The sequence below is a fragment of the Toxorhynchites rutilus genome, chromosome 1, assembly GCF_029784135.1.
Source record: "Toxorhynchites rutilus septentrionalis strain SRP chromosome 1, ASM2978413v1, whole genome shotgun sequence".
Taxonomy (NCBI): domain Eukaryota; kingdom Metazoa; phylum Arthropoda; class Insecta; order Diptera; family Culicidae; genus Toxorhynchites; species Toxorhynchites rutilus.
Window position 1 is genome coordinate 24,312,985 of NC_073744.1, and position 9,607 is coordinate 24,322,591.

The following is a 9,607-nucleotide window of genomic DNA, read 5'->3' on the forward strand; positions in this document are numbered from 1 at the left end:
GTAACTATAGTTATTTTATCCCCCGCTTAATTAGCTTTTATTGCAGACACATACTTCACGCTGTCGTTTGATCTTTTGGTGGGGTGGTACAGATGTTGCCTCCGAGATTATGTTCACCGTTTTATGGCCCCCAATGGTGGCGGAAAATATGTTTGTTTTTATTTTTACCTTCTAAAAACGATGGAAAATCCTAGCTACAGCCTGGTGTCGCCAGTACTCTGCTTATGGGGATTATCCTTTTCACTTCGGTTCTATCATATCACGACACAATATTTTCTTCGTGTTTTCGGTTGATCAACCACATTGGTCACACTTGATTTGAATTGATTTTTTATCCACGAATTTTTAATGCTTACTTCAACACATTATTCATTATCTTTCCACCTAATTCCACAGTCGATTTACTTCATTAATGGAACTCAACGTTTCTTCATCGCCGCTAACCACAATAATATTTCTTCCACTTTAAATCTTCCGGCTCCGCATTCCAGGTGCTACTTTTGAAAGCGAGCACTTCCGGCTGCGATTGTCAAAACAACCCCAACGGCCGAAACTGACCGACACACCAAAATTTCCTCTTTTAGTTCCACAAAACGCGCGCACTTTTTGCCGGATCCGTCCGACCGACCGACCACCACCATGAGAACAACCACTTCCGATGCCAGCTCGGTTAGAACTGAATATCCCCCCACGGATGATCGCAGCAGCCGCAGGAGCCACACAATCCGCCTGACAACACTTTGCCTATGCCCTGTTGCATGTGAGCCGGGGGAGGTGTGTTGCGCGACATGTTGCCCCAGCCGCGTGAGTGCATGAGATCCCGAAGAGAATTCAGGTGAGTGTTCGCAGCATCATTGCTCCCGCGAGAAATCTACTTTCGCGCGCACTCAGGTCACATCTTAGCAGCGGCAATGGCACTGAATTACTCCCGCACGTTTTGGGGGGAAGGAAAGTCATTTATATGAGCTGTCGTTTTGTCGACGCTGTCATCGAAATTATTTCCTCCCAACAAAACATGGATGAGAACGAGAATTGCCGCGCGACAGTCTTGGCGTCTTGGCGTTTATGAGTACGGAATGATTATGCGGAATGTTTATTGACTGCTGGCAAGTCGATATGTCGTTTTGTGCTACCGGGTGCGCGCGAACGTTTTCGAGTGTCCCAGTGGCAAACCGCGATAGCAATCTTAATCTCCCAAATTAGTGGCGTCGTCCGTTGTGTGCCACGTGATAATGGGCTCTCAACCGCTTGACATTATCGTCGTGGGGACTGTCGAGCGTGCTATTTACAATCGGTACATGGAAGGATTCCAAATTCGGGCTTGATTATTTGTATAAACCGTGGCCGGGGCAGTTCCGACAATGGTTTTCAATCATCGAGATCGAATCTTGATTTGGAGAAAAAAAACCCGCAAAGTGATGATAGGCACAAACATAAGAGTTTAAATCGCACGAGTCAAGATGTGTACCCAAACCTTGTCCACTTGACATAGGTTCTAATTTGAGAAATACTATTTTTAGAGTAATCCTTCAAGCTAAGATGGATAAGGAACAAAAAAATATTGAGCTATAGGAAACATGGTTGGGGTCGAACCGGGAACATATCTCTCGTGGAGAATTGATTGGACATCGGCCAGTATCGGGGCATCAATGTTATAAATAATGCGAAATGTCGTTCAAGTTCGCGGAAATATATTCTATTTGAAGAGTAAAGAACAATATAATATTATATAATTTCGCAACGTAACAAATAATAGAATGAGATTCTATTCAACATTAAAATTTATCCTATCACATACTCTTCTAATAATAAAATTTTGTTCAGTATAATACATCAACCACTAGTTTGATCTACCTTTTTTGAAGAGCTGGAATAATGGACGGCCCTAAACAACGATCCGATCTGTGGTGGCACACGTATAGATTTATCTGGAAAGGTACAGATTTTTTCGTTATTTTTGGTAGAGATTCTGTACGGTACAGAGTACACATTTTCGTCAAAAAGTACAGATTGGTACAGATTTTTTCCGCGTGTCAAATTTCTTACATTCGAACAAACCAACATTAAGGGGGGACCCGGCCTGGAAAATCGAAAAAAAAGGAATTTTTGTTTTATGCATTTTTGGGAAGCTTATGCCCTCAGAAATGTTGTCCGAAAAGGGTTTTTCGATATTCAATTTCGTTAGAATGTTACAGCCAAGAGTAAGAAGTCACCTCAAGGGATATAGTATTGATATACGAATTTTAAAACGTGTTTCTCTCGAAACCATGTTCTTTCAACTGGTGGTATCGATATCTCAGGATCAACTCTATCGTTTTGGCTGAAATTGTTTATCAGCTTGTAAGAATGAATTAAAGGGCGAACACGAAATTATTGCGACACCGGAATGTCATGCCAATTTTCTTATAATGTTTAGAATCAAACCAAAATGTTAGGGTAGTTTTATACATATATTTACTTCAAAAATAGACAAGTAGCAGTTAGTAGTGGAGACAAGTCACTGCATCAGTCTTTCGGATGGAGATAATTAACTGCTACGTTTGGTGTAGCTTTCACGACTGTGCGGCCCAAGTGCCGCACGTTTGGTTTTATTCAATTGTCCTATTTTCTATGTACCTAGCTATTTTACATATAATAATTTCTAGGCGTGGTCAGACGCACTCTAAAGAAAACCATGTGCGGAACATCTCTTCCGTATGCCAGAATTAATAACAAGGAAGACCGGCACCCAGCGGGGTTCTTGCACATGTGTTTACTATTCGTGGCCTTGCCGAGGCTAGCGGCAAAGCGGAAAGAAAGCAAATGTACAATCACGCTTGGTTCGCATCGAGTTACGCAACCATAAATAATAAACAGACCTTTGGCCCAGTAAAGAGGCTTGTAGTCGAATAATACTTATGCTTGCGTTGCTCGGCGTCTTCGTGGGGGATTTATTGCCTTAGGGACATTGAACAATTTTGAATTTTGTTTATTATCGCGCGGGTGGTCTAGTAGTCATATTACACAGTTAGTAGTTATCACTTCGGTTCCTTCATTAATCTAGGGCAATGATGAGATTAAAAAAATCGTGGGGTATATGATAAAACAACTGACTGTGGATAATGGAAATCCAACGTTTATTTCTTACCTAATTGTCTTCGGAATATTTTCATGATGTACTGTATTCTATTAGTCATATCATTTCATTTGATACCGATATTGAGGGGATTGCCAAAAATACATAGTCGACCATTTAGTGGCGGCGACCTTTTTGAATTTATGTTGTTTATTATGTTTCATGTTCTCCAATTCAAATAATTCAGCCATTTTTTAACGACGACCAAATTGAATTTTCCAAGATCATGGAATACGCAGTTTTATAATGACATTATAATTAAATGTATGTTCCAAATTTCAAATCAATCAGTCAACCGGACGAATCAACGCGCACCGAAACAAAGTTGAAATGTTTTGTTTCAACACCGTTCGCTTTAAAGTTCGAACATACTTTCTGCACCGTATCCTTACACCGGTGTATATGCCCAATTTTAAACCGCGCTCGAATCTTGTTTGTCTGCTCTGTTGAGGCGGTGCGTATGGGGACGCGCTGTTTTTATGCTTTGCTTAGAACGAACGAAGACAAAGCTGGCGCTAGAATTTGATGTGTATGTGTGTGTGTGTGTGTGTGTGTGTATAGAATGAGACGCGCATCACACAAGTGATGATGATGACCCACCTCATACCCCTACAAAGGTTTGAACTGGCCGATTTATCTAATAGATAATATTTATATTTAACCAAATTAAGATATCAGTATTATAAAACAAAACAGCAAACTGACTCTGTTGCAGGCATGAATTTCTATTAATCGAACATCATAAATAGGCAAAAACTTTAAAAGAAAAACAATGGTCCTATCCGTATCGACATTATCATAATGATAATCCCAACTTCAGACCCAAAGTTTATTAAAGGCATGTCAAGAAAATTTCCAACCCGGGAAAATCCTTGACAGATTGGGAATCGAATCCAATATCTAAAAGTGTCTACTTAGAACATGATAGAGATCTGCCATATTCAGAAATACTCGATATAACCATCTTATAAAAAGATAGTTTACGATAATTCTGAATTCCAGTTTCCACTTCAGACCCACATACAAATTTCATTATGTATCAGTTCTGCCAGTGTTCCATTAACATAGTCCAGGCCCACCAAACGCGCGCGAGGCTCAAACTCTCGTAGACAACGCTTATTACTTTTTTTTACAATATACATTAACAAAACAACAACAAAAAATCATTATCATCAGTACGAACATGGCAGTTTAACCTGTAAATAAATTTTATTAATTTTAATCAATTGAAAACATAAATGAATGATTTAGGAAAAACAATTATAAAACCTGTTTACAAAACAGATTTTACGTGTGAAATACACATTTTCTTGAACTCTGCCATTGTTGCTGTACGTTTAATTTGTCTGGGCATCGAATTGAAGAAATTTATACCTTTATATAACAAAGAGTTCTGCGACCTACTAAACATAAAGTTGGGTGTTCTTGCATCATTCGCGTTTCTTGTATTGAATCTATGAACATCACTTCCTCTTTCAATTCGATCACACAAATATCGAGGTAGCATATCGTTCAAAATTTTGAAGATGAACACCATTGTCATGTAATGAATTCTCTGCTTCACAGATAGCCACTGTAGCGCGTCCAACATCAAACTAGAGGAAGTGTATCTACTACATCTTAAAATCAAACGCATTACTTTATTTTGTAAACGCTACAATCTCGTTAATTGTGTATTATTTGCAAGGAATAGGATCGACGAGCAAACATCTATGTGCGGTGAAATCAATGATTTATACAATTCAATTTTACTGTTTATTGTCAACTCTTTCTTCAAACGACACAAAACGCCGTACTTCTTGGCAATCTTTTTGATGACATTATTGATGTGAGACTTAAAAGTTAACGTGTCATCAATAATAACTCCTAGGTATTTGATTTCTTTCACGCGTTCTAATGTCTCACAATCTATTTCAAAATTTACGTCAATACTGGAGTTTGCTGCAGAAATGAGCATGTATTTTGTTTTACCAACATTTAACTTTAATTGTTTAAATTTAAGCCACTGAGCCAGAGAATGCAAATCTTCGTCTATGTGTTCCGCGGTTTCTTTTATATCCTTAGCTGCGATGAACAGGACAGTATCGTCCGCGAACAAATTAATGTCACAGTATCGTAAAACTCGTCGCAGATCATTCATGTATAAAATAAACAAAATGGGCCCTAAAACACTTCCCTGTGGCACCCCGAGTGAGTTGCCAATGGGATCGGAAACAGAATCGTTGAAAAGAGTCTTTTGAGTTCTATCGCACAAATAGCTTTCAAACCATTTGTACGCCATCCCTACAATTCCAATGCGCTTCAGTGTTTGTAACAATAAGGGCCTAGAAATTGTTTCAAAAGCGCGTTTAAGATCCAGAAATACCGCAAATATAGTCTCTTTCGCCTCGATATTATCTTTCCATTTTGCTAATACCAGATTCGGCGTGGTTTCACAAGAGTGTCCCACAGTATTAGCAAACTGTTATTATCTATAAAATGTATCAGCTGACCTTTCACAACAAGTTCTAACAGTTTCTCTAATATGTGCAGCATGTTAATAGGGCGGTACTCTTCGGCTTTATCCGTCCCATTAACTTTGGGGATTGGAATCACAAGGGATTCCTTCCAAATGATTTCATTTCTGATCGAAATTTGACGCTTTATTTAACATACTTAAAATTATCCAATTTAAGTCGACTATGCGCCGTTTTGTTCGCAAACTTGTTGCCATTTAGAAGGCAACTTCATTATTCCCCCCTTATAAAACCTCCCCCTCCTTATTAGCAAAAAAAAACTCAGACAGCCAGTTTTTGCAAGCCTCTTTAGAGGCCAACTTAGTATCACCAAGAGCGTTTTGCATGAACCGGAAGAGATGATAATCACTTGGAGCCAGGTCCGGACTATACGGTGGGTGCAATAGGACATCCCATCCGAGCTCCTGTAACTTCTGGCGGGCCATCAAAGATGTGTGAGGCCGAGCGTTGTCCTGGTGGAAAACAACACCATTCTTATTGATCATTTCTGGCCGCTACTGGTCAATCGCCTGCTTCAAACGGTCAAGCTGCTCACAGTAGAGAACCGAATTGAGGGTCTGGTCATAGTTGAGCAGCTTATAGTGAATGATTCCCTTCCAATTCCACCAAACACACAGCAAAACCTTCCTGGCCGTCAATCCGGGCTTGGCGATGGTTTGGGCCGGCTCACCGCGCTTCGACCACGACTTTTTTCGCTTTAGGTTGTCGTACGTGATCCACTGTTCGTCACCAGTCACCATCTTCTTCAAAAATGGGTCAAGTTCGTTCCGTTTCAGCAGTGCATCGCAGGCGTTGATTCGGTCTAAAAGATTTTTTTGCGTCAACTCGTGTGGCACCCATACCTCCAGCTTTTTTTGGAATCCGATCTTCTACAGATGGTTCCAAACGGTTTTATGGTCTATACCCAGTTCCTGGCCAATCGAGCGAGTGCTCACATGCTGGTTTTCTTGGATGATTTCAACGATTTTATCGGTTTCCACGACGATTGGCCTTCTCTCGACACGCCATGCAATAAATAGGTACAGATGATGATTTAGGTTGTTCTTTCGATTACGAATCTATGCATGTGATATAACCTGTGCCTTTTTTTATTATTCAATATGCTAACTGGTTAGATTTATGTTGAAACAAATTTCGTTATAACTATAATTATCAGAAAAGGACCCGTTCTGCTCAAACTTTTGTAAGGGGACCATCATCATGATTTCATATAGCGAGTAAATTATTGTCTGTGTGTGTTTTTGTTAATTTTATTCCTCATTTTATTCATTTCATTCTAAGACTATGATGATGATTGTATTGATTGGTTTTGTTTTAATTTCATTTTAGTTTTTCAATTAAATTAAAAAAATTATATAATTATGAAGTCTGCAATAGTTTGAGCACGCGCGCGTTGACAAATATAGAAAGATCGAACAAATATAACAAATATACTTGAGATCGAACATAAGCAAAAGCAGTTTTCAGCGAATAAAATAAAAGCATTCCAAAGGGTTTAATGTGGAAACCGGAGTGAAGCTAGGGATTGCTCGATCTGAATATTTGTAAATTCAACTTCTCAACAGATAATTATAACAAGATTTTTCTGTGTTGTGGCAGATCTCATTGCAGATTCAGGTTGACATGTTACACCCTACATTCAGCCTGAAGTATCGGCTGGAGTTAGGCTTAGGTTTGCTCAGCTGTCTGGTCTCGAAAATGATCGCATTAGTAGGTCGTTATCGGGTATCCAGTAAAGCGGGAATTCCTTTGTAAATTCAAGGCTAATGCTGACATAGGTATTGGGTTCAATTCCCGACCGGTCTAGGGTCTTCCCAAGATGGAAATTCTCTCGACATGCCATGGAATAAATACGTTTATATAATGGCTTAAATTGTTCTTTTGAGTAATCTATGTCTGCGAGATAACTAGTCCGTATTCTTGTTCAATTTAATTAGCTCACTGGTTAGTTGATGAAAAAAATATAAATACCGTAATATAATTATTATTATTAAGATAACTCGTCTCGCTCAAACCTTTGGAATGAGGGGAATGAGGTGGGACCATCATCATTAGAAAACCGGAGATACGGTTTCTTCTCTTCGCTGGTGGGCATGAAGTGAATGGATTGATGGAATCTCTCATTCATACAAGCTGTTTCTCTGAATTTTATAGTCTCTGAGAGAAATTGCTTATGAGCATATCATACTTCTGCTGGGTCATTTAACGCTGTATGATTGGAAAATATAGAATTTGGGCGCCTTACAAAATAAAATTCGTAGCACTTTTGTTATTCAGTATCTAAAATACGATTGCAGATGACTGTGGTTAACTAATCTACGTAGTTGTTACCTTAATTTTTAATTTTGTTGCCTCAATTTTTAATTTTTTTTCTCTAATATTATTATATCCCCAAATATAATTTTCTTGGTTCGGCAAATTAGACTTTCAATTTGAAAACGAAAACAAAGACTTGATAACAAGATTTGATTATAGGAGTGACACCCAATACACCCTGCCCGGGTATACCCTACCCGTTTACGCTACACCACTGATGAAATATAATACCTTTTCAGTTGAGAATCATCATCTCATAGATAACTCGTCTTAACAAACCTTTACAATGATGTGTAGCGGGACGATCATCGTAACCCGAAAAAGATGTAAACAAAAATGTGAAAAGCCAGTATTTTAGCCTTCAAGTATGTGAATATTTATTTTAGATTCAGAGCATCGAGTTGTAATTATTTTCCATATTATATTGAACCATGTTTCAACTTAATTGGTACTCAACTTCAGGAAGCTCAAAATAGGTTTAACAAAATGAGGATTATTTATGTTGATCAAAGTTTATGTCATGTTATTTGTTTCAATTTTAAAATTACATTGTGTTTTGACTTGGACAAAAGCAAAACAAACCATTCCAGCGATTGATATCGCTGTTTTGTTTTAGTCTTCCTCTTCCTACTTGCATTTAATAAATCATTTGAATATGGGAGCAACAATATTTCGCCGAAGGCGTTATTGCCAGGTAGTGTGCGAACATTCAAATGGAGTGTATCCTGCTCCCGGGTTCCCCTTCACAATAACTTCCAAAGCCTAAAACAAGGTCAAGATTCAAAAAATTACTTACATCTCAAATCGGCACCGAGTCAAATTAATTCGACACCTCGTCTCGGCACTATTCACAGACACACAGACACAGAGCGCGCAAATCGAACCACAATAAACACATCAAGCTAAGGGAGCGTGTCTAAAAACGGGTTCTGCCAAATCGATAGACCACGGCACCGAACACCACTTGCGGAAATCAATCACCTCACGATCAGATGCCCCGAACGATGGACGGACAGCACAACAATAGTGCCGGCTGCAACAACAACAACAAAAGCTACAAAGTAGAGCGATTAAAAACAAATCCAAAACCGGACGGAGTGCGAAATCGTGGAGGTGGACTTCGGTCGGACTTAGGTCCGTTATTGCATTGTTTGGTAGCGCGCGGGATAAGAAGTTGATTGAAGAACAAAGGGATTAAAAAGTGCAAAAATAGCCGGCGGCCAATGCTTGTTCTGTTCAGTCGCGGGCGCTGGATTTCGGGTGAACGGATTGCAATTCAACTTCCCACAGGCCACGATACGTTCCAACTTTACAAAGTCTTAAAAAAGTTTGTTTTCAAGATTTGCGTGTCGGTAATGGGACAATTTTTGAACATTCAATCAAAGCGAATACTTTGATATGAGCATTTGACCCTTAATGAAATTCACAGCTATCATTTGAACATCATTTGAACAAAACCAGCCGTCAACGAACATTTGAAAAGCCTCTTTTCAATCAGAGCTCGCATACATCATATCAATCTATCAACGTAATCAAACCAACAGATCTCGCATTTGAATCGGGTTAAATCAGAGGTCAGTGGCCAAAACGGTGCCAACTTCTCATGAATCATGATTTCTGATATAAGGATATATCCACTGGATCGAATCCAAAACACACA

General features: G+C 39.1%; 1 protein-coding gene across 3 annotated transcripts in view; it reads right to left on the bottom strand.

Annotated features, from left to right (window-relative positions):
• LOC129762147 (pyrokinin-1 receptor-like) overlaps positions 1-8,763 on the bottom strand; it is a 164,713-nt gene extending 155,950 nt beyond the window's left edge. For 2 of the 3 annotated variants that reach the window (XM_055760139.1, XM_055760140.1), the window contains exon 1: positions 169-661. The gene's annotated coding sequence lies outside the window, so the exon portion shown is untranslated. Of the gene's footprint in view, positions 1-168; positions 662-8,743 lie in introns of those variants that run through there. The other variant, XM_055760141.1, reaches the window with a different exon arrangement.
• Between the last annotated feature and the right edge of the window lie 844 nt (positions 8,764-9,607).